The 26,034-nt window shown below is 37.0% G+C and overlaps 1 protein-coding gene across 6 annotated transcripts in view; it reads right to left on the bottom strand.

The window, feature by feature from the left end:
* The window catches only part of FUT8 (fucosyltransferase 8), a 333,890-nt gene that overhangs the window by 194,339 nt on the left and 113,517 nt on the right, over positions 1-26,034 (bottom strand). The window contains exon 1 of one of the 6 annotated variants that reach the window (XM_027554349.1): positions 17,326-17,346. The exons of the other annotated variants lie outside the window; for them this stretch is intronic. The gene's annotated coding sequence lies outside the window, so the exon portion shown is untranslated. Of the gene's footprint in view, positions 1-17,325; positions 17,347-26,034 lie in introns of those variants that run through there. 6 annotated transcript variants of the gene reach the window in all.

Genomic DNA, 26,034 nt, shown 5'->3' with positions numbered 1-26,034 from the left:
GTTGCTCAGTTGTGTCTGACTCTTTGCGACCCCATGAACTGCAGCACGCCAGGCCTCCCTGTCCATCACCAACTCCTGGAGTTCACTCAAACACATGTCCATCGAGTCGGTGATGCCATCCAGCCATCTCATCCTCTGTCATCCCCTTTTCCTCCTGCCCCCAATCCCTCCCAGCATCAGAGTCTTTTCCAATAAGTCAACTCTTTGCATTAGGTGGCCAAAGTACTGGAGTTTCAGCTTTAGCATCATTCCTTCCAATGAACACCCAGGACTGATCTCCTTTAGGATGGACTGGTTGGACCTCCTTGCAGTCCAAGGGACTCTCAAGAGTCTTCTCCAACACCACAATTCAAAAGCATCAATTCTTTGGCGCTCAGCTTTCTTCACAGTCCAACTCTCACATCCATACATGACCAATGGAAAAACCATAGCCTTGACTAGACGGACCTTTGTTGGCAAAGTAATGTCTCTGCTTTTCAATATGCTATCTACGATGGTCATAACTTTCCTTCCAAGGAGTAAGCGTCTTTCAATTTTATGGCTTCAGTCACCATCTGCAGTGATTTTGGAGCCCCCCAAAATAAAGTCTGACACTGTTTCCACTGTTTCCCTATTTCCCATGAAGTGATGGGACCAGATGCCATGATCTTCGTTTTCTGAACGTTGAGCTTTAAGCCAACTTTTTCACTCTCCACTTTCACTTTCATCAAGAAGTTTTTTAGTTCCTCTTCACTTTCTGCCATAAGGGTGGTGTCATCTGCATATCTGAGGTTATTGATATTTCTCCCGGCAATCTTGATTCCAGTTTGTGCTTCTTCCAGCCCAGCGTTTCTCATGATGTACTCTACATATAAGTTAAATAAGCAGAGTGACAATATACAGTCTTGACATTTTAACTGTAGCCACAAGTAATTATGTGAAAAAGAACAACTGTTCTAGTCAGTCGCATTATAAAGGAGAGAAACTACTAAAAGAAGTCGCCCCCAAATCTGCACATCCTATTAAACAAGAGTGAGTCAACTCATTCCTTGAAAATTCAACCACTGACAGTGAAATGGGATTACATTATGCTTAGACTAACAGAATTTATTCCCAAGGGTGGACTGCAGAACAAAACCAGGACCCTGGGCAGCAAGAAAAAGTGAATGACTATAAAATGCTGTAAGAATGCTACAATACTTTGTCTTAAAAAAAAAAAAAAGCACTCACCATCCCCCATTATTCTCTATCACACTATCACAATAATTATTGGCTTATTTCTTTTCTATACTAAAAGGTATGTATCAGAAGAGCAGGGATTTAGAGCAGTGTCTAAAACAAAGCAAGCCCTATGATAATATTTGTAGAACAAAAAAGTGAATGCATGAATATTACAGTGTGCATGTATTCATTTTAATATCTATAGTCAATATCTTAGGCAAAATAAAAATAAAATAAAGACTTTGAAGAATTAGAGCTAAGATTCAAAGTCATTTCATGTTTATTCATCTATATTTACATTCAGAAAATGTAAACCGTAGATGCTCAGAAAGAAATATATCTAAATATAATTTCAAATCAAAGACTTACATTTAAGCCAACTCTTGATAACCTGCACAGTCCTCCAACGTTACATTTAATAAGGGCCAGGAGACATATGGCAAAAATTCCAAGTCTCATACAAAACAACTAATGAATAAAGACGCACAATCTTTCTACAGAACTCTTTCTAAATAACAATAAAGATTCAAAAATTCAAATTCAAACAGATTTAAATCAGTTTCTACAGAACAAGACATTCAAAAGTATAATAAACATGCTACTGAAAATTTTTAGTGGGATATACTTTTTCATAAAACACATTTCTATCTTCATATAAAAGGCACAAAGCCCTTTAAAGGTCAATTGTTACTACTGCATTATAAAAAATAATATACTAATATTGGTGAGCACTCATTAATACATGAGCCAGTTGGATGACAGAGAGACAATTTATATTCAAAAATAAGAGAAGGTTAGATAAATTATGGTACAATGACTGGTGAGATGTTATAGTTTGGGTTAAAACATCAAGTATGACGAGAAATACACATAATGCTAGGTGAAAATACAGGATGCAGGGGGATTTGATGATGTTGATGGATAGCATCATACCTTGAAAAGCATACACTGTAAGGTCAGACAGCTCTGGGTGTATATCCTAAGAATACCTATATAGAACTGGGCCAGAAAAGAACCAGTAAGGCATCTTACTCTCTCTGAGCCTGAATTTTTTATTCTTAAAATGAATGTAATAACGCCTATCATATGGGCCTATTACTCTAAGAATAATGAAGATAACAGCTATGTTTATACAGTTCTTCCTGAATGTAAGGTATTTTTTCTCATTACTTCACAATTATAATACCATTTAATCTTCTCAACAACCTTTCAAGTATTATTATCCCCATTTTACAGTGGAGGAAATTGAGGCACATTGAGAGTAAATAACATTCCCAAAGTCATAAAGTCAATGAATGGCAGAACCAAAATCAATGATAGCTATTTTTTTAATTTATTATTAAGAAACTGCTCACTTCCAAGAATTGCAAGGGAAGCTAGAGAATCTCCTTTATATGTACTTTTTTAACCCCAGTGATGGGCAACTCTATCACTAGGATTTATCAAGTATAATTCAATCCAAAGATTTAAAGGCCCCAAGCTTTTTCCTCCCAAATAGCACACTATCAGGAAAACCAGATAAAACTCCAGCATAGGCAATTCTTTTACATATATATGGAAAGTACAATGAAGTAACCTTCAGTTCCAGACCAAGATGGAAAACACGCACTTCTCCGCATCGCTCCCACTAAGAACAGCTAAAAACCCTGGCCATTATATTAAAAAATAAAGAGAACTGTGTAAGGCTTGGAAAACAAAGGCAGACCTGCAAGGATCTAGGGACTAAAGGAACAACACAGCAGTAAGCTCTCTGAGGGTTTTTTTTTTGCCTCATAAATCCCAGAAGGAAGAAAGAGCATAAAAAAGAGCAAAAACATGGGCAAATATAATAGACTTAACCTCTATTCTTGAGTTTTCTACACTATGTTTCACAAGTGAAGCAAAAAATGTAACTGTCTATTGCGGTTTTAAATATATGTAGAGGAGATATTTTAAGACCATCATATTATAAATGAGAGGAGGGCAGAGGAACTTTAGAGGTAAAGTTTCTATACTTCATATTGGTAAAACTTCAGTAACAGTAGATTTTAACAAGTTACATATATTTTTAATGCAATACTTCAAGTGTGAAAGTGAAAGTCGCTCAGTCGTGTCCGACTGTTTGCAAGCCCATGGACTATACAGTCCATGGAATTCTCCAGACCAGAATACTGGAGTAGGTAGCCTTTCCCTTCTTCAGGTGATCTTCCCAACCCAGGGATTGAACCCAGGTCTCCCACATTGTGGGCGGATTCTTTACCAGATGAGCCACAAGGGAAGCCCAAGAATATTGGAGTGAGTAGCCTATCTCTTCTCCAGTGGCTCTTCCCAACAAAGGAATCAAACTGGGGTCTCCTGCATTGCAGGCAGATTCCAACTGAGCTATCAAGGAAGCCTTAAAGCTACTACTAAAGTATCTATACAAGGAGATACACTCAATAATATTTAGCAATGTAATAACTGGAGAATTAAAGAGAGTTTTAGAGTCACTAAGAACAATTTTTGCCCATTTCCTCCTCAACTTTCTAGCTATGTGACTGTGGCCAAAATTTAACCTCTTCATAAACTAGTTAATAACATTCATTATGGACCAATTAAAATATAATAATTAGAATTATAGCTATTATTATTATATTTTGGTTGAGTGAGACTATTAACTCTATTTGCTTTTGTTAGTTTAAATGAATATTTAAAGTAGTCTTGAACTAAGATATGTATGTAAGTGCTAGTCATGGTGGCTGGCACGTAGTATGGGTTTAATAAATAAAAGCTACAACTAATTATTAGGTCAATAACTAAAGGAGTTATCAGCCTTTCCTTAATTCCATTGACTTTGCACCATAAAATTTTAACGCCTCCTTGACATCAGTCTTGGCAATGATTTTTTAAATTTGACACCAAATGAAAAAACGGCAATGAAAGCAAAAGTAATCAAGTGAGACTCAGTTCAGTTCAGTTCAGTTGCTCAGTCGTGTCCAACTCTTTGCTACCCCCATGAATCACAGCACGCCAGGCCTCCCTGTCCATCACCAACTCCTGGAGTTCACTCAAACTCATGTCCATCGAGTTGGTGATGCCATCCAGCCATCTCATCCTCTGTCGTCCCCTTCTCCTCCTGCCCCCAATCCCTCCCAGCATCAGAGTCTTTTCCAACAAGTCAACTCTTTGCATGAGGTGGCCAAAGTACTGGAGTTTCAACTTCAGCATCAGTCCTTCCAATGAATATTTAGTCCTCATTTCCTTTAGGATGGACTCGTTGGATCTCCTTGCAGTCCAAGGGACTCTCAAGAGTCTTCTCCAACACCACAGTTCAAAAGCATCAATTCTTCAGCGCTCAGCTTTCTTCACAGTCCAACTCTCACATCCATACATGACCACTGGAAAAACCATAGCCTTGACTAGATGGACCTTTGTTGGCAAAGTAATATCTCTGCTTTTCAATATACTATCTAGGTTGGTCATAACTTTCCTTCCAAGGAGTAAGCGTCTTTTAATTTCATGGCTGCAGTCACCATCTGCAGTGATTTTGGAGCCCAGAAAAATAAAGTCTGACACTGTTTCCACTGTTTCCCCATCTATTTCCCATGAAGTGATGGGACCAGACGCCATGATCTTCGTTTTCTGAATGTTGAGCTTGAAGCCAACTTTTTCACTCTCCTCTTTCACTTTCATCAAGAGCCTTAAGGGTGGTGTCATCTGCATATCTGAGGTTATTGATATTTCTCCGGGCAATCTTGATTCCAGCTTGTGCTTCTTCCAGCCCAGTGTTTCTCATGATGTACTCTGCATAGAAGTTAAATAAGCAGGGTGACAATATACAGCCTTGACATATTCCTTTTCCCATTTGGAACCAGTCTGTTGTTCCATGTCCAGTTCTAACTGTTGCTTACTACACTGAACTAAAAAGCTTCTGCATAGCAAAGGAAACCATCAACAAAATAAAAAGGCAACCTATAAAATATTTGGAAGCCATATACACATAAGGGATTAACATCCAAAATATATTAAGAACTCATACAACTCAATAGAAAAAATAAACAATCCATTTTAAAAACAGACACAGGATCTAAATAGACATTTCTCCAAAGACAATATACAAATGGCCAACAGATAAAGGAAGAGGTTCTCAACACCACTAATCAGCAAATGCAAATCAAAACCACAACATATCACCTCACATGTTTTTACCAAAAAGACAAGAAATAACAAGTGCTTGTGAGGATGTTGAGAAAAAGGAACCCTTGTGTACTGTTAGTAGGAGTATAAATTGGTGCAGCCACTATGGAAAATAGTATAGCAGTTCCTGAAAAAATATACACACATTCATACATACATATACACACACACAACGGAATCATATACAATCATAAAAAAGGAAGAAAATCTTGCTATCTGCAGCAATTTGGATGAATTGAGGGCATTATGCAAAGTAAACTAAGGCAGACAAAGACAAATACCGCATTATCTCACTTACATGCAGAATCTTAAAAAAAAAAACAAAACTCATAGATATAGAGAATAGATTGATGGTTGCTAAAGGCTGCAAATGTGGGAAGTAGGCAAGTTGAATGAAAATGGTCAAACAAATACAAACTTCCAGTTATAAGATAAAAAATCCAAGGGGAAAAAAAAATCTTATAACAATAAAATGTTCTTGAGTTTTTAAAAAGTGAAGATAAAGTATTTTAACATTTTATATGTCTGTAGTGCTATATAATTATTTCAATTTATTAAAAAAAAAAACCCTCTAATTATGATTTGCCATCCCTTTACAGATGAGGAACTGTAGCTCACAGCTATTAAGTAATCTGCTTAAAGCATTTACAAAGCTAGTATAAGCAAAGGTCAGAGTTGAGGTCTTTTATGCCCTTATCACAATAGTATGCTCCCAATCAATCACAGAAACATATTCAAGGTCACATAATTAGTAACTAGAAGACACAGGATTCAAAATCGAGTAAGTTAAGCTCTTGTGCCTAAGACTGTATTATGCTGTTGATACAAATGATTATAATATAAACAGATAAATGTTCAAGCTCATTAATACAGATATAGTAAAACATATCATATTAGACACATTAGGTTAGACCAAATTAGCAAACATTTACATTAAAGACAGTAAAGTCTTTCTAGGTCTGTAATTCCACACTATCCAATAAAACCAAGTCATAAATTAGGCAACATTATTAGAGAGATTATCACATATTCAGCTCAGGCATCTAAACCTTTGTCTAGCCAAAGCTATTAAATTAAATGTCAAACAATTATTTTGGTGTCACACAAACCATTTAAATGTGAGGGCCCAAGTATTAATACACAAACAATTTTTTAGAATAATCTTTATGTAAAAGTGAATAAATCTTAAACATTTGCTGTGTAGGCTCCAAAATAATCTTTTCTCAACCTATTTTTGAGAAAATGGTTAATTCAATGTTTTCTAACGTTTTTTCATATTTGCCAATCCAAAATTTTTAGAGACATGTGAAATATCATTAATTAGAATAACTTTACCAGAAAAAAATCTACTGCTGTAAATACTTAATTTAACAATGGCATAACAACCTAGCAATATAAAAGACTATTAATGCTGTAAACACAAAAATTATCTATGCTCCCCCATCAGTTTTACCAGCTCTTCTAACCACGCCCTATAGCCAACAAAATTTAATAAGTAGTTTACAAATGTCACTGTTTGAAATATTTTCCCAAAAAGTTTATTTCCCAATAATATAATAAAATCTCACCAGTATAACAGAAGTGATCCACAATCTTCTCAGTCCTTTAATCATTTATGCTATTGCCCTTCAATCTCCTTTATGTTTAAGTCCTTATACACCCCCACTCTATACACCAGTGACTAAATCTCAATAGAGCTCTAATATTTATTCCTTCCCCTCAGTGTAACAATATATTCTGCACAATACAGAATACCCAAACACAGAAGTAACTTAAACAACACTGAGATTTATTTTTCTTTTGTAAAAGTTGTCTAGAGACAGGTGATGTAGACATGGCAGTTGCAAGTATCCTTAGGGACCGAAGTTTCTAACTTCTCTACCATTCTAGGTCCCTGGCTTCCATCATCAAGATCACCTCATGGCCCAAAATGTATGCTAAAGCTCCAGTTATCATGTCTTCAATACAAGTCAAAAAGAAGAAGAGAAACTGAATGGCAAAATGGGGTCTCTTACAGTTGAGTCAGTGCCTTTTCTAAGCACACACATAATACTTCTGTTTTTATCTCTTTTGCCAGAACTTAGTCACATAGCTGGGAAATCGTCTTTTATTCCAGGCATCAATGTGCCTAGCTAAAAACAAAAAGTCAGGATTCTACTACACAGAAGAAGGGTAAATTTTAGAATTGACTAGAATATGAGATTTAATGATTGAGTAGAATATGAGGATCCTGCATCATGACTCACTTTCTGTTTTTCAAAATTTCTAATAACCCTTCATATTGGGAAAACTTTGATGTCGTATCTTTAGTGGCTGATGTAAAAGCTTTTCCCAATAAATGCATTTACTTTCTTGGCCAGCTGTGGAGTGTGGCCAGTCCCAAACTGTATCACAATAGGTACACCAAGACTGCAATTGTGAAATCTCTGTTGTTGCTGTTCAGTGCCTCAGTCGTGTCTGACTCTTTGTGACCCCATGGACCACAGCATATCAGGCTTCCCTATCCTTCACCACCTCCCAGAGCTTGCTCCAACTCATGTCCATTAGGCGATGCCATCCATCTCATCCTCTGTCGTACCCTTCTCCTCCTGCCATCAATCCTTCCCACCATAGGCGTCTTTTCCAATGAGTCAGTTCTTCACATCAGGTGGCCAAAGTATTGGAGTTTCAGCTTCAGCATCAGTCCTTCCAATGAATATTCAGGACTGATTTCCTTTAGGATTGACTGGTTTGATCTCCATGTTGTCCATGGCACTCTCAAAAGTCTTCTCTAACACCACAGTTCAAAAGCATCAATTCTTTAGTGCTCAGCCTTCTTTATGGTCCAACTCTCACATCCATGCCTGACTACTGGTAAAACCATACCTTTGACAAGATGGACCTTTGTTGGCAAAGTAATGTCTCTGCTTTTTAATACACTGTCTAGGTTAAGGTACATCTAGTCAAAGCCAAAGTTTTTCCAGTAGTCATGTATGGATGTGAGAGTTGGATCATAAAGAAAGCTGAGTGCCAAAGACTTGATGCTTTTGAACTGTGGTGCTGGAGAAGACTCTTGAAAGTCCCTTGGACTACAAGGAGATCAAACCAGTCAATCCTAAAAGAAATCAGTCGTGAATATTCATTGGAAAGATTTTTGCTGAAGCTGAAGCTCCAATACTTTGGCTACCTGATGTGAAGAACTGACTTATTGGAAAAGACCCTGACAGTGGGAAAGACTGAAGGCAGGAGGAGAATGGGACGACAGAGGATGAGATGGTTGGATGGCATCACCAATTCAATGTACATGAATTTGAGCAAGCTCTAGGAATTGGCTGGTGATGGACAGGGAGGCCTGGCGTGCTGTAGTCCATGGAGTCACAAAGACTCAGACAAGATTGAGTGACTGAACTGAACTGAGGCTTGTCATAGCTTTCCTTCCAAGAAGCAAGTGTCTTTTAATTTCATGGCTGCAGTCACCATCTGCAGTGATTTTTGGAGCCCACGAAAATAAAGTCTGTCATTGTTTCCATTTTTTCCCCATCTATTTGCCATGAAGTGATGGGACCGGATGCCATGATCTTAATTTTTTGAATGTTGAGTTTTAAGCCAGCTTTGTCACTCTCCTCTTTCACCTTCATTAAGAGGCTCTTTAGTTCCTCTTTGCTTTCTGGTATAAAGGTGTTGTCATCTGCATATCTGAGGTAATTGATATTTCTTTCGGTAATCTTGATTCCAGCTTGTGATTCATCCAGCCCAGCACTGGATGGGATTTTTTCATGTGCCCCATCTGTACACCAGTTGGGATAGAAAAGTTGATTTGTTCTGTACAAGTGACCTAACAGAATGCTGGAACTCATTGTTGTCCTAACCAATTAGCAATGGAGTTTCAATGTGGTCTCTTTAATTACAAATCCTGGATCTATGCTTACTCCACAGATATATCTGCTGCATCATAATATTAATTTCCTTATGTGTGTGCGTGCTAAATCACTTCAGTCATGTCTGTCTCTGTGCAACCCTATGGACCAGAGCTGGCCAGGCTCCTCTGTCTAAGGGATTCTCCAGGGAAGAATACTGGAGTGGGTTGCCATGCCCTCCTCCAGGGGATCTTCCTAACCCAGGATTCGAACCTGGGTCTCATGCCTCCTACACTGGCAGCTGGGTTCTTTAGCACTAGCGCCACCCAGGAAGCCCCAATCTCCTTACAGTACCATCATTTACTGAACATTACTAAGTCCCAGTGTGAAGTGCTTTATTTAACCATTCAGGCCTCATGACAGCCTTCCTATGTTATTTCTCTCCTCATTTTTATATAGATAATACGAGTATTCATGTACTGAGTGCTTATTACATTCCAGATAGGTTTAAAAAACTCAAAGTGTTTACAGATAAGTACTATTCTTATCTCTAATTTACAGATACGAAAGAGGAGGCAGAAAGTTAGAAACATGTCTGAAGTCACCCAGCTTATAAGCAGCACGACCAGGATTCAAATCCCCACAAACTATCTCCAGAGTTCACACATTTAAACTAGTAAACTATACTAATATCAAATGCATCAGCAGAGGTTAAGTAATTCACCTAAGGTCACAAAACCAGGAGGAGCAGAGATTAATAGTCAGATCTATTTCATTACAGAGTCCCTGTTCTCTACTCCAAATGAATCAAAACAATATGGCTTGGCTGACCAAAACCATTATTGTCGAGGGGTTATTACACTTTAGTAGCAAAGTGACAAGGGAACATGCAACCAAAATAACAAACCAAATCCATGAATTTCAGTGGTAAGTCATCTCAGGGAAAGAAATGCAGTGCATCCATGTGGCCTAGGTCACTCTATGGTAAGACCCATCACTTTTAGTAATAACAGACCAAAACTTAAAGCCGCTTTGGCAGATGGATCTAGTGACTGTCACATGCCAGTTCAAATTTTCTCACAAGTAAATAGCCATTAGTGTCTAAAAGATTCTGAATAATTAGATGTCTGCATTTTGTATCTGCTATCAAAAAAAGTAAACAGTCTATTGCCATACCAAACTCAATGGCTGTATCTAAAAACAGTCATTTTAAAGGTATTAGAAATCAGTTTTTAAGAAATAACAAAAGTAGCAAAAATTTGGACATTTTGCTACCATCTGTTAGAATTAGTGCCTTTATAGTTCTCTCATCTATAATTATAATCCTAACCCTCATCCCTTGAGAGACATGTAAATTAGGGCTATAAATTTCTTTAGGATTTTTCTAAAAGATTTACTTATATGTAATTCTGATGCTAGAGACAAAAATACCTTCCTTAAGCCTCAGCATATGACATTCAAATCACAATGCTACTACTGACTCATTTTCAAACATTCCCCTAAGAATTTCAAGTCTCTCTTCTAAGGACACAATAGACACAAAATGACTACTAGATAGGGCACCTTGTATCTAGTATAGTAACTGAAACGTTAATGATAAAGAAGGAAGTTCATGCTGCCAACTGAATCAACCATAACCGTAACAGTTGTTAACTCTTTCATGAACACCTCAGATCCTTAAACCAAACAAAAACAACAACAAAATTTGTATTGTTCTTCGCCACATACATCCTTTACTTTCTTAATTCCAAACTTAATGAGACATTCTCAATTAACTTCTACTACGACTTACCAATGCTTTTAAACTAAATGAAAGAATTTCAAAGAAATAATTAGTACTTAGTTTATACTTTTTCACTGTATCTCAATAGATGGAATATAAAACAGATTTTTTATTAGCAAAAAGTTTCTATATTAAGTAAGAGTTACGTTAAGGTTACTGCTTTTTTGTTCTTTTAGCTATATTGAATCATGTTTAAAAGAAAAGAAGTACCATAAAACAGCAGTGCTCTTCAGTGAGGCAAAGCAGTACCAAAAAATATCAGCTATTATAAATCATTAGGGTTACACCAACTTTAATTTAATGCATCAGTTGACTGGTAACTATTATTAGAAGACAAGCAGCCAAAGCAGATTTTATTTACAGCTATATGTAGAAGAAATGTTGTTACTAAGATAAATTTAATTTAGGCAGCACTTTTAAAAATGAATTTTTACACATAATAGTATTTGAAAACAATTTGAGCAGGATATATCACTCACTAAGAATATCATTCTCCAAGTTAAAAGTGTTAAGAAATCTCTACTTTCACCCATGAGGGAGTAATAGAATCCAGAATTAACTTCCATATGTAAGCAACTGGGACCTCCCTGGTGGCTCAGATGGTAAAGAATCTGCCTGCAATGCAGGAGACTTGGGTTCAATCCCTGGGTCAGGAAGATCCCCTGGAGAAGGGAATGGCAACCCACTCCACTATTCTTGCCTGGAGAATCCCATGGACAGAGAAGACTGACTGGCTACAGTCCTGAAATGAGAGCAACACAAAGGCCCATTTAAGAAGGGGGAAAAAGATCTACTTAAATTTTACCCGAATACCAATTTTGCATATGCATAAAATGAGATGGTTGAACAAAAACAACTTCCGGGCAAGAAAAACTACCAGGTAACAAAAGGGAGGTAATTCCCAAGGCTTACACAGGGCCAGGAATCATCCAAGCTCTCACAAGCAAGATAAAAAAGTCCTCACGGAATCCTTGGGACATTCAGTAAAGACCCAAGAAGAGAGGTACACCTTAGTAATGAGGCTAAGAAAGCTAAGAGTAAAGATAACTCCATACCTGCCCTCCACCCCCCTCCAAAAAAAAAACCTTAAAGCATTAACACACACAGAAAGGGAAGAAGGAAAGAATTTTGATGCTGGTAAGTATATCTTAGAAAAATTCAGTCAAAACTCACCCACATATGTGGTTCCATCTGTACTATATGCTACTTTGTCCCGTGTGCCACTCAGAGGAGCAGCTACCACTGCCACCACAAGAAACGAATCTGAGATGCTGGGAGGCACTGCCATGCCCAAGAATAAGGTAAAGGAGGTTAAACAGATGCAAGGGTAAGAAAGACAATAAATAAAAAATGTTGGTGTATGAAGAATATGAATGAAGAAGAGTATACTCAGGAAATCAAAATGTTGGGAAATGAATGAGTAGAAGCAATGTGTTTTGATGTATAAAGAGGCTATGCTGTACAAAGGAAAGTTGAGAAAAATGGTTTAAATAAATACCTCAGATATTTTATTGGTTGGTCTGCCAGACTAATAGGGTAACAAAGCTGATGTAATTTTAAAATACAATGCAGATAAAGCTATAACTCTGAAGGCACATAGCAAGCTTCCAGTCAGTTCTGTCAGTTCAGTCATTCAGTTGTGTCCGATGCCGGGAGCCGGCATATTGCACATTGAGTGCATATTGCATATTGAGTGCAGCACTTTTCAGGATCTGGAATAGCTCAACTGGAATTCTATCATTGCCGGTAGCCAGCGTGAGGAACTCCGCCCATGACAAAGGTCATGAGGAAGGAGGCTCGGCATACGCAAAGGCGGGATCGAGCTTCAGGAGACCCCTGGAAATTCTCGAGCATATACCCCCAAAACCAGAGTCTGCCTACTTTCTGCTTTGTGCTTTCACCTACACCTCTGACTTTACGGGGGGCTGTCCCCCACTACCTCTCTGAAAAAAGAGTTAGCTTACAGCTCCAGTTAATAATTCCTGGGTGTGACAGTGTTTAACCTACAAACTCCTTTGGAAATCCTCTAGCCTGCCTGAATAGGTTTTTCCGGCCTCATGTGATTGTTCAGAGCCTCCCAACTGTGAGAGGCAGGAGATGTTCTAAACTGTCTAAACACAGATTCTTTTGAGTAGTTAAAAGATTGATTAGAAATTGTATTGGTGAAGGGATTTTCACTTGTTGGGCCAATGTTTGCTGCTAAGTCTCCATATCCCTTACCTGCTGTGTCCCTGGCAGTGTATTGATTAATATAATTGGTGTAAGTAGCAGCTTTAATGTTTGTAACCTGGGACCCTTGAGTTAATTCTTTTTCTTGTTATAGCCCACCACACCTTTGCTCTGTAGGAATGCAACTTTATCTAATGCTTTTGGAGGGTGGCTCCTGACCAATCACCTTTAGAGAAAAATAAGTTTTCTGAAGAAAAGGTCTTAAAATGTTAACAGGCCTCCGGGCCAGAAGATGATGCAAATCACCTAAGCTTTTGCATATGATAAGTTTGCAGGAAGAAAGCCTGGTTTGCTGCAAGACTCTACCCCTTCCCCCATTATCCTCTGTGCATAACTTAAGGTATAAAAACTACTTTGAAAAATAAAGTGCGGGCCTTGTTCACCGAAACGTGGTCTCACCATGTCGTTCTTTCTCTTACCTTCTGGCTGAATTATTCAGCCTCTTTTCTCCACTGAATTTCCTCACTGAGCTATCCTTATTTCAGCCTCTTTTCTCCACTGAATTTCTTCACTGAGCTATCCTCATTCTATTACTCTTTATATCCTTAATTAACGTTTAATTAAGCAGTTGTTTCCTGATCCTCACCGACGCCGTCCCCGCTTCGAATACCCTGGATCAGCCGGGGCTGGTCCCCGGCAGTCCGACTCTTTGCGACCCCATGAATTGCAGCACGCCAGGCCTCCCTGTCCATCACCAACTCCCGGAGTTCACTCAAATTCATGTCCATTGAGTTGGTGATGCTATCCAGCCATCTCATCCTCTGTCGTCCCCTTCTCCTCCTGCCCCCAATCCCTCCCAGCATAAGAGTCTTTTCCAATGAGTCAACTCTTCGCATGAGGTGGCCAAAGTACTAGAGTTTCAGCTTCAGCATCAGTCCTTCCAAAGAACACCCGGGGCTGATCTCCTTTAGAATGGACTGGTTGGATCTCCTTGCAGTCCAAGGGACTCTCAAGAGTCTTCTCCAACACCACAGTTCAAAAGCATCAATTCTTTGGCGCTCAGCTTTCTTCACAGTCCAACTCTCACATCCATACATGACCAATGGAAAAACCATAGCCTTGACTAGACGGACCTTTGTTGGCAAAGTAATGTCTCTGCTTTTGAATATGCTTATCTAGGTTGGTCATAACTTTCCTTCCAAGCAGTAAGCGTCTTTTAATTTCATGGCTGCAGTCACCATCTGCAGTGATTTTGGAGCCCAGAAAAATAAAGTCTGACACTGTTTCCACTGTTTCCCCATCTATTTCCCATGAAGTGATGGGACCAGATGCCCTGATCTTCATTTTCTGAATGTTGATCTGTAAGCCAACTTTTTCACTCTCCTCTTTCACTTTCATCAAGAGGCTTTTTAGTTCCTCTTCACTTTCTGCCATAGGGTGGTGTCATCTGCATATCTGAGGTGATTGATATTTCTCCGGGCAATCTTGATTCCAGCTTGTGCTTCTTCCAGCCCAGTGTTTCTCATGATGTACTCTGCATATAAGTTAAATAAGCAGGGTGACAATATACAGCCTTGACGTACTCCTTTTCCTATTTGGAACCAGTCTGTTGTTCCATGTCCAGTTCTAACTGTTGCTTCCTGACCTGCATATAGGTTTCTCAAGAGGCAGGTCAGGTGGTCTGGTATTCCCATCTCTTTCAGAATTTTCCAGTTTATTGTGATCCACACAGTCAAAGGCTTTGGCATAGTCAATAAAGCAGAAATAGATGTTTTTCTGGAACTTTCTTGTCTTTTCCATGATCCCGTGGATGTTGGCAATTTGATCTCCATGCTAAAATCAATGAAACTGATATATTTGATGATACTGGAGATGATGATAAAGACCATGATGATATTTAAATTGAACTCACTGCTTTACATTCCAAGTTCCCAAGTTTCCTTTTCCTTCAGAAAGTTGATGAGACTTCTGTGTGGCTTAGCAATTTTATCTTAGCATCCCTTTCCTAAATGAATACAAGAACTCCTAATGCTCAAAAACTCTTATAAGCGGTTCTTTGGTCTTCCTGATTGTTCCCTCATTAGTTAGATAAAACTCTGACACATGTTAACGAATAACTTTTATGAAGTACGCTTTTATGGAACCCAAGAATGTCTGATTCCAAAGTTTCTACTATCTCTCAAGACATTTTACATAAATGTGAATAATCTCAAAAGAACCATTCCATACATCCTATTCTATAGCCTACTTTGCTTAATTTGACATTAGGTAAAGAACATCTTTTATGTTAGCCAACATACTTCAATGTATGTCATTATTTTTAAGGGCTCCAATGTATTACATTCTATGTATTACCATAACTAAGTCATTTTGCCCAGTAATAAGTATTTTTTTTTCTATTTTTTAAATGAAGTATCTCAAATACAATGAACAGGACAGTTCATACTTTTTCACTAAAATGTCCTTTACCCCCAAATTCTTCTCCACAATATATTTATTTATTGAAGTTTATTTATTCAACTTTATTTATTCAAGACATTCATTTATTCAAGTTATTTTTAAGAGCCTTGTTATGTTCTACTCACTCTTACCAGCAATCGAAGTTCCAGGAGTGGTACTGATCCTATTTTATTCATTGCTTTATTTCCAGTGTTTAGTGGCATGTCTGGTACATAGTAGACTTTCATATATGTGCTGAATGAATGGATGATCATCCTTGTTCATTCATCCTTCCTCACCTCTACAATTATCTTCTTTTTTCTAAGTTTTAACTTTGAAATTAGCTTTTTCCTTTTTTTTCACCCTACAGAGTAATGAGTCTTTAAATGTCTTTACCACTCAGAATTCAGGCTCAGTACTGAGTCAAGAAAATAAATATGGAGAAAGAAGTAGTATTACAGTATTGCCTCTTGGAAACTCTGCTCAGCTGTGTTTAAATTTTTCAAAGTTCCTTTTCTGAACTTCAAAACATCATCCAAAGGAAATGTGAATCTAACAGCTGGTTGTATGTCTTCCTTTGGTCTTTCTAACATTTCAGTTAGAAATGTTAGAAAATAGGAAAAAGAGAGTGGTATCTAAAAGGCTCAGTTGGCACAGCCAGAAAAACCTTAAAAATACAACTAAACTCAACAATTATGACTGAATTAACAATGGATTAATTTTGTTTTTCCAGAAAAAAATAGCTTGAGAGAGGGAGAATATCACTGAAACACCAAAGCACACCAAAATGTTTTTATTCCAATCAAATTTTTGCCTTTTAAATCATTATGAAATAGTTTTGTCGAGAAACCTCTAGACTTGCTTATTCTGTTTTCTTTCACCTGGAAATCCAGATACTACAGGGATAAAATTAGAATCATTTAAGCCTGGAAAGAAACTTGAAACACATACAGAGTTCATCATTTCACCTTTTACTCACCTACACGTAAGTCGGATTACATGCATAAAAAACATATCCACAACAAAAAATTATACAACTCAAGGTGGAGGTGGAGATAGGAGATTAAGTGAGAGTTAAGGTAGGAGTTTGGATAAAAGAAAATAAGCCATTCTAAGGATGTTGTTATTGGAGAAGACTGTTTTGCAGAGTGTAATGATTGATAACTTCAAAATTTATGCTTGAATGTTAAATACATATACTTGAATGGAATATGCTTGTTGATTATGGTCATGTATTTTGCCTCTTAACTGATTAGGATGACATGCAAAAATCTTAGCATGAGAAGATGCTGGTTTGGATCAGACTGTGAACATCTCTTCAGCTTCAAAAAGTATAATGCTACCATGTTGTTCTGTTTTTATATATACATCCTATCATTCTTATTAGACTACAAGTTCTTCAAAAACAGTAACATGGTTTTATTACTCTTTATGTCCCTAATCTCCAATTCACAGTAAGTATTCAATAAATATTCTCTTTATATCCCTTAGAACAGTAGTCCTCAACCATTTTAGCACTAGGAACCAGTTTGTAGAAAACAGTTTTTCCGCAAATGTGGGTGGGGGTGGTTTCAAGATGATTCAAGTGCATTACATTTGTTGTGCACTTATTTCTATTATCATTGCTACATTGTGATATATGAGAATCTGTAAGAATCTAATGCTACTGCTGATCTGACAGGAAGCAAAGCTCAGGTGGTAATGTGAACAATGGGGAGTACTTCACTTCTTTGCACATCTCACCTCCTGCTGTGTGGCCCAGTTCCTAACTGGCCAGGGACCCTCTGCAGCCTGTGGCCCGGGAGCTGGAATACATGATGGGTATTCAGTAAACAACCACTGACATCAGTGAAAACACAGATATTTATGCAGTCCATTCAAATAGAATTTTATTACCTCAAATATCTTTAAATGTTAAAATATATATTAAAAATACATATAACCACCATTGAACAAATATTTGCACATCAGTGTTCACAGCAGCATTATTCACAACTGCCAAAAGGTAGAAACAACCCAAACATTCATTGACAGATAAATGGATAAACAAAATGTGGCATATGCATAAAGAAATATTAGTCTTAAAAAGACTGAAATTCTGATACATGGGACAACATGGATGAACCCTGAAGACACTATGCTAAGTAAAAGAAGTCAATTACAAAAGGAAAAATACTGTATAATTCAACTCACATAAGAAAATGAGAGTAGCCAAATTCAGAGACAGAATAGTGGTTAAAGGGCCTGGGTATTAGGGAGAATGTGAATTCTTTATTTTTTTGCTTTTCACTATTTTGTTATTTTTTACTAAGATTTAGTTGTACAATATTATGTAAGTTTCAGGTGTGTAACAGTGTTACATTTTTTAAAGGTTATAAAATTCATTTACAGTTATTATAAAATATCAGTTATATTTCCTGTGCTATTCAATATATCCTTATAGCTTATTTATTTTGTACATAGTAGGTTGTACCTCTTAATCCCCTAGACCCTATATTGTTCCTCCCCCCACTCCATCCTTCTCCCACCAGTAACTACTAGTTTGTTCTCTTTATCTGTGAATCTGTTTCTTTGTGTTATATTCACTAATTTGCTTTATTTTTTAGATTCCAAATATAAGTGATAAAATTCAGTATTTGTCTTTCTCTGTCTGATTTATTTCACTTACCATAATATCCTCCAACTCCATCCATGTTCTTGCAAATGGCAGAATTTCATTTGGTAATTGTAAATAATGCTGCTAAGAACATTGCCATGCACGTATTGTTTTCACATTAGTGTTTTCGATTTTTCAGATATATTACTCACGAGTGGAATTTCTGAGTCATATAATAGTTCTATTTCTAGTTTTTTGAGAAACTACTGTATTTTTTTCTACAATGGCTGCACCAATTTACACTCTCATCAACAATGTACAAGGGTACCCTTTTCTCCACATCCTTGCCAATTATTTATTTCTGTTCTTTTTAATGATTGCCATTCTGACAGGCTTGAGGTAACATCTCATTGAAGCTTTGATTTACCTTTCTCTAATAATTAACAATACTGGGCATTTTTTCATGTATTATCTGTTCAGATCATCTGCCCATTTTTTAACAGGGCTTTTTGTTTTTCTGATGTCGAGTTTATGGGCTCTTTAAATATTTTGGAGATCAACTCCATGTGACAGGGGCTTGAAGTCAGGAAGAATGGGGAGTTAATGTTTAATGTGCAGTTTTATTCAGAATGATGATAAAGTTCTGGAGATGGACACTGGTGATGGCTGCACAACAATGTGAACATACTTAACACTACTGAATTATACACTTTAAATGGTTAAATGGTGAATTTTGTCATATATATTTTATCACGATAAAAGAGAAAAGTGTATGAACCATATTACTTTATAAATGACTTGTCCAAATAATATCTTATAAATGTACAATCACAGAAATCTATTTGTTCTTAACATTAAATTATTACCAGAAAAGTAGTTAAATTACCCAGTATTATACAAAAGTATTTGGCTTCTTAAAAAACAAACACAATGCTGGGACTTCCCTGGTGGTGCAGTGGCTAAGACTCCAAGCTCCCAATGCACTGGGGCTGGGGTTTGATTCCTGCTCAAGGAACTAGGTCCCACATGCTACAGTAAGAGATGGCATGCTGCAACTGAAGACCTCACATGCCACAACTAGATTTCTCATGTCACAACTAAAATATCGCGTATGCTGCAACTAAGACCCAGTGCAGCTGAATACATAAATATTTTTTAAATACCAAAAAACAAAAGAAACTTTGAACAAATTAATGTTATTTTGATCCCAGCCATACCCATAATGCATTTAACCTAACTCTGCAAATCATTTGCTTTACAACAATACTAACAGTTGCTATAATCAACATACCCCCATGTCCTTAACATTCACACATAAATTCACATCCATTTTGTCAGCAGAAACTTGTCTGCACTCAATGCATTCACAATTTAGTTTTTATTATATTTTCTTCTATTCTTTTTCCTGCAGGTAAAGACTACATGCAGAGACTATTCTCTACTTTGTAGAATATTTTCAAAGTTGTTAATAAGCATTTAATAAGGAGTTACACGGGCTTCCCTGGTGGTTCAGATGGTAAAGAGTCTGCCTGCAGTATGGGAGACCAAGGTTCGATCCCTGTGTCGGGAAGATCCCCTGGAGAAGGAAATGGCAACCCACTCCAGTATTCTTTCCTGGAAAATCCCATGGATGGAGGAGCCTTGCAGGCTATAGCCCATGGGGTTGCAAAGAGTCAGACACAACTGAGCAACTTCACTTTAAAGAGCTACATATTGTCAAATATAATGATAAACTGGGAATTCTTAACAGTAATTAACACTCTATATGCTACATCATTTCCTAAACTTTGGGAAACATGTAAGAAAATAAGTTAAATTTTACATTCATTTGATTATATGCAAAAGCTGACACAACTGCTACAGAATATGAAAGCAATAATATTTTACTGCTAATTTTTATAAAAGTGATTCATATTCAAATAAATCTAACTGAAATTCATGGATTTATAACATCATTAAAAATACCAACTTCCCAGTTCATCACTTTGCAACCCTTCAATACAATATACCATACAGACATCAATTTCTATTCTGTGATTATGTCACAGAATTTATATTGATTTAACACACAGCTGAATTCACCAATAATATTGACCTAATTCAAACTCATTTAACAGGATTCATTTATGAGTCTTAATTTACCAATTAAAGTTTAATATTAAATTTTAATAAGAGTTTATTAGTTCTTTCTTTGGTAATTAACAAGCCAGAAAATTTTCAGTACTTAATAATTTTCCAATCTGTGTAGTTGCTAAGATGTGTCTGACTCTCTACAACCCCATGAACTCCCCTGTCCATGGGATTCTCCAGGCAAGAATACTGGAGTGGGTTGCCATTTCCTCCTCCAGGGGCTCAAACGCACATCTCCTACATTGGCAGGCAAATTCTTTATCAGTGAGCCAACAGTGAAGCTCCTAAACCTGAGTTTGTTTCTGTTTTGCATGTGTATTCATTTGTATTGTTTTTAAATTGCACATAAAAGATATCATACAGTATCATTTCTAGTATCTGCCCACAAAACCATTACTGTATGCTGAAGTCTCGTTTCAAAATAATGTCACCTAAGACAAAAAGAACAAAGACAAAGAAAGAGGTACATTCAAGTGTTTGGACTCCCTAACTTGGTGCCCTATGTATATCCTTTCTAGAAGTAGCTATTTCAAGTGAAAATAAATCCTTCGATCCATTATTTCCCCACTTTCCCAATGAATTATATTAAGCAAAAATTAAGTAAGCTAGTATAGAGTCCTCCCATTAAAAAACAAAACTAGAGATTTACTTTTCCTTATTATGTTCCTCCTATTATATATTCCTTAAAAAAAAAAATGTGAATTTGGTGCCCAAAAGATCTACTCAGTAAAACTCACATATTTATATAAGATTTTAGCAGTTTAACATCAGATTTAGATTCAACGAAAATCTCCTAGATGATACAACGAAATGAATTACAACCACAATTTTATAATATGGATATTAATGATCTTATACCAAAGGAAAATAAGGCTCGGAGAGACAAAATAATTTGATCTTATAAAGATCTCACGACAAGTAACTAGTGAATTCAAGGACTGAAGTCCAGATATTACTACTGATGCTGAAAGGAACCAGGAGAAGTAACCCTGGTGCATGCCCAATATGAGCCAGGCACTGTACACACATTTTCTCAATTAATGCTTACCAGTGTTTTGTAAGGCAGGCACTATTTCCATTTTGAAGATGAGGAAACAAAGTAAGAAGTGATTTGACTTAATTAAGGTTTGTACAGCTTGTCTTCATACCACTACTCGTGATCCAAAGGGGAAAAGTTCATTTGATGTGTTTTATTTTTGGTTTTGTTTTTAATTCTACAGGGATGGGAACAATTTCACTGAATCCATTTTAACAGATATCTATATCCTTTAGAGAATCCTATGTTATTAATCCCTTTGGTTTCACCATCATAAGTCTACCCGGCAGATACATGATAATAATAAATATTCTCTTCCTTTTACAAATTCTCCCCTGGCCTTTATCTGCTTCTGCTCTTCCCGCTATATCACTCAAAAGAATATGGGTATCTAGAGGTCTATTATTCAGGAGCGAAAGTCAATAATTATCAAATACTGGCCAGGTCATGAGGGATTCAGTTTTCAAATTTCGCTATATGGAACCAAGGAGTTGCAGGAGGTATTCCTTCATAATATCAATAAATGAAAAAGTGCCAGATAGGTTTCATCTGGAAAAGTAGCCCCCACAACTCTTTCAATCATTATACCAAATTTGAGGCAAGAAAAATGTTTCAGTATTTTAAAAGATCAAAAATTTAAAATTCATACTCTAAAATATGTAAGAAGTAGAGGGGAGGCAGGTGACAGCTTGTTGTATTTTTCAAAACAAGTTCCTCGTCTTTCTTCTTTCTGACCATGTATGGATGCAAATCCTAGTTAAAAAAAATAAATCAAAAACTAAAACGAACTCTGAATTTTCTCAGAGTTCTTTAATTCTATTTTTATTCTTGAGAAAAATATGTAGTCCTTGTTGTTGCTGGATGATGTGTCAATCATATCCAGTTGATTAATATTGCTGTTGAGTTCAAATATGTCCTTACTGATTTTCTTCTATATCTGTCCATTTCTGGCAGAAGTGCTGAAGTATCACCTCCTGTAATAGTGGACTGATCAATTTGTTTTTGCAATTCTGTTGGCTGCTGCATCACATATTTTGATGACCTGTTGTTAGGTGCACACATGCGAAGAGTTGACTCATTGGAAAAGACTCTGATGCTGGGAGGGATTGGGGGCAAGAGGAGAAGGGGACGACAGAGGATGAGATAGCTGGATGGCATCACCGACTCGATGGACTTGAGTCTCAGTGAACTCCGGGAGTTGGTGATGGACAGGGAGGCCTGGCATGCTGCGATTCATGGGGTCGCAAAGAGTCGGACACGACTGAGCGACTGATCTAATCTGATATCTTCTTGAAGAACTGACTCTTTTATTATTATATAATGCTCCTATTGGGACTTTCCTGGTGGTTCAGATGGTAAAGAATCTGCCTGCAATGTGGGAGACCTGGGTTCAATCCCTGGGTCTGGAAGATCACCTGGAGACGGAAAGGCTATCCACTCCATTATTCTTGCCTGGATAATTCCACTGACAGAGTCTGGGGGGCTACAGTCCATGGAGCCGCACAGTCAGACACAACTGAATGACTAACACTTTCACCTTTAATGCTATTTCTTCCCCTGAAACTCTTCCTTGCTCTGCAGTCTGCTCTGTCAAAACTAATATAGTTACTTCAGCTTTTTTTTAAATTCGTGTTAGCATGGTGTATCTTTCTCCATCTCTTTATGTCTAATCTATATCTGTCTTCATATATAAAGAATTTCTGTACACAACATATCTTGACTTTTAATCCAATCTGACAGTCTGCCTTTTAGTGTATTTAAACCGCTGATATTTAAAGCAATTATTGATAAACTTGGGTTAATATCTACCATATTTGTTACCGTTTTCTACTAATTGCCTTTGTTAAATAAGCAGGGTGACAGTATAGAGTCTTGAGGTCATCCTTTCCCAATTTTGAACTAGTCCGTTGTTCCTTGTCCAGTTCTAACTGCTGCTTACTGACCAGTGTACAGGAGGCAGGTAAGGTGGTCTGGTATTCTCATTTTCTTAAGAACTTTCCAGAGTTTGTTGTGATCCACACTGTCAAAGGCTTTAGCGTAGTTGATGAAGCAGAAGTAGTTTTTCTGGAATTCTCTTGATTTTTCTATGATCCAATGGATGTTGGCCATTTGATCTCTGGTTCCTCTGCCTTTTCTAAATCCAGCTTGAACATCTATTAGTTCTCAGTTGTTGAAGCCAAGCTTGGAGGATTTTGAGCATTACTTTGCTAGCATGTGAAATGAGTGCAATTGTGTGGTAGTTTGAACATTCTTTGGCATTACCCTTCTTTGGGACTAGAATGAAAACTGACCTTTTCCAGTTCCGTGGCCACTGCTGAGTTTTCCAAATTTGCTGGCATACTGAGAGCAAGTACTTTAACAGCATCATCATTTAGGATTTGAAATAGTTCATCTGGAATTCCATCACTTCCACTAGCTTTGTTTGCAGTGATGTTTGCTAAGGCTCACTTGACTTCTCACCCCAGGATATCCAGCTCTAGGCAGGTGATCACACTATAGTGATTAACTGGGTCATTAAGATCTTTTTTGTATAGCACAGTTGTCCTAAATCCCTTGTTTCATAATTCCAATATTCCTGTCAAATTTGAGTTTGATTCTGATGCTTGCTCTCTTTAAACTGTGTTTTTTGCTTTTTAGTCTGCCTTGTAGTTTTTTGCTGAAAGTCAGACATCATGCACGGAATAAAAGGAACTACAGCTAATAGAAATTTACTAATGTTGTAAGGTGTGGCAGGAGTAGAAGTTAGGTCTCAGCCTTTCAGTGGAACTGTGCTCCTCAAGCTGTGAACTTCACAAGTTCTTTTCAGTCCTGTGCTCCCCTCCCAGGTGGAACAGGATGGCTACAGGGGCAAGAACTGGATCTTTCCTTACATCATTGAAGGCCAGAGTTGGGTATTTCCCTTCTTCTAGGTCAGTTAGTGTCTGATAACACTCTAACAGATTAGGCTCTGGTAAAATACTTTCTCTTGATAGCAGATCTTGTTAAGAAAAGGAAGATGCCTTGGCATATCTCAAAATGGTTATTTTCTCCTCCCCCTGTAGGAAGAACCAGGGGATTTTTCTCAGATAGTCACTGTGAGGACCTGAGAGAGCTCCTAGAAGTAAAATCAAGAAAATGTGGGGATCCCCTGCGACCAGGTCCTCCTGGCGTTTTCCTGTCGGGTTTGTCCACACGGAGCTTCCTGTAATTTGTCAATCACACATTAGATTTTTCCTACACAGTAGTGGTTTCTTTTGAGGTTTCTGCTAAGCTGTCATTCTCTATCTGCCTGTCTCTTCAATTTGAGAACAGTGATTTGCCCTGTGACCTCATTGCTCTGATGGATCTAAGAAGAGTTTTGATTTTTTAGTTTGTTCACTATTTCACGACTTCTAAGCTTCTTACATGCCAGACCAGAAACAAACAAAAATCCATTTTCAGTTGTTACCCTTTAACTAACTGACAGAGTGATAATATAACCCTCTTATGATATAAAGGAGCAAAGAAACAAATGAAGATCTAAATTTGTCTCACTGGCACACAAATTACCTAAGTTATGATTACTCATGGTGTTCAACCTATAATAATACCAAAAGGCAAACTATTAAACAATCCACTTCATCTTTTCTTTCTGAAACAATGAAAACACATAGGTGAATATCACGGGTTATCATTTAGATCCCACATCATTATGACAAACTAAAATTTTTTCTAAGTAAACACTTGAATATTACATTTCCATAAGAGCTTTATAAGGTGGTTACCCTTACTGTTAAATTATAGAAAAATAAAGCCAGTTTCTTATTCCTAAAACAGCATTATAGTGTCTTCTAAGCAAATTATACGTTTTAAGATTTATCCTCTGGGGGGAAAAGAAAAGTCAGTAGAAAGCTAGGATTTGTATGTGAAATTTGACATTTGGATGCCAATTCCCAACATTTTCTATTGCCGTGAAATTAACCTTTACCAAAATTACTTTACTTAGAAAATCTTAGTTGTGCTATCTGCTGTTCTTATAGCAAGAAGTACACCTAATTTTTTTCCAAATCATACTGTAGAACAGCTCATTACTTTTTATATTACTAACTTAAATTTTATTCAACTTGAGTTTTAACATACTTAACCAAAAGCAAGCTAATTATAAGATGAACATATCTAATTCACCTCAAAAAATCTGAAAGTATGTTGCAAAATAAGTCTCCAAACATAGCAAGAATATCAGAATGGCCAAACCCAAGGGAATATATTAATACTATCTTTGCTTTGCATAAATGTAAATTTCATTTTGTTATTATTTCCACATCCCTCATACATTAGGAATAACAGATACTTCTGAGTCCTTTATACAGTAAACAGATGGTGAACCACTACAAAACTAGAAGCAAGCATAACATCTTAAGGAATTATTAAGAATCTTACTCTTCACTGGGAGGATTACCACAGAGCTGGACAAATAATTCTCTTAGGAGGATCATGAGGAATTAGGGTAAGAAATATACTGGAAATGATAGTAGAGATGGTCACAAAAAGAAGTGAGAAAAGAGATCATAGTAATAAGTGAACAGTAATATAAACACTCCTAGAAAAAAGAAAATCTACACAAAAAAGAACTGTTCAAAGAGAATGAAGATGGATGCTTGTGAAAAAAAAAGAAAAGAATGCTCTATAAGCTCCACTCAATTTGCTGAATGTAAAATATATTCCTGAGACC

This window comes from Bos indicus x Bos taurus, chromosome 10, assembly GCF_003369695.1.
Source record: "Bos indicus x Bos taurus breed Angus x Brahman F1 hybrid chromosome 10, Bos_hybrid_MaternalHap_v2.0, whole genome shotgun sequence".
NCBI classification, from domain to species: Eukaryota; Metazoa; Chordata; class Mammalia; order Artiodactyla; family Bovidae; genus Bos; species Bos indicus x Bos taurus.
This window is presented reverse-complemented; position numbering and strand designations above follow the sequence as displayed.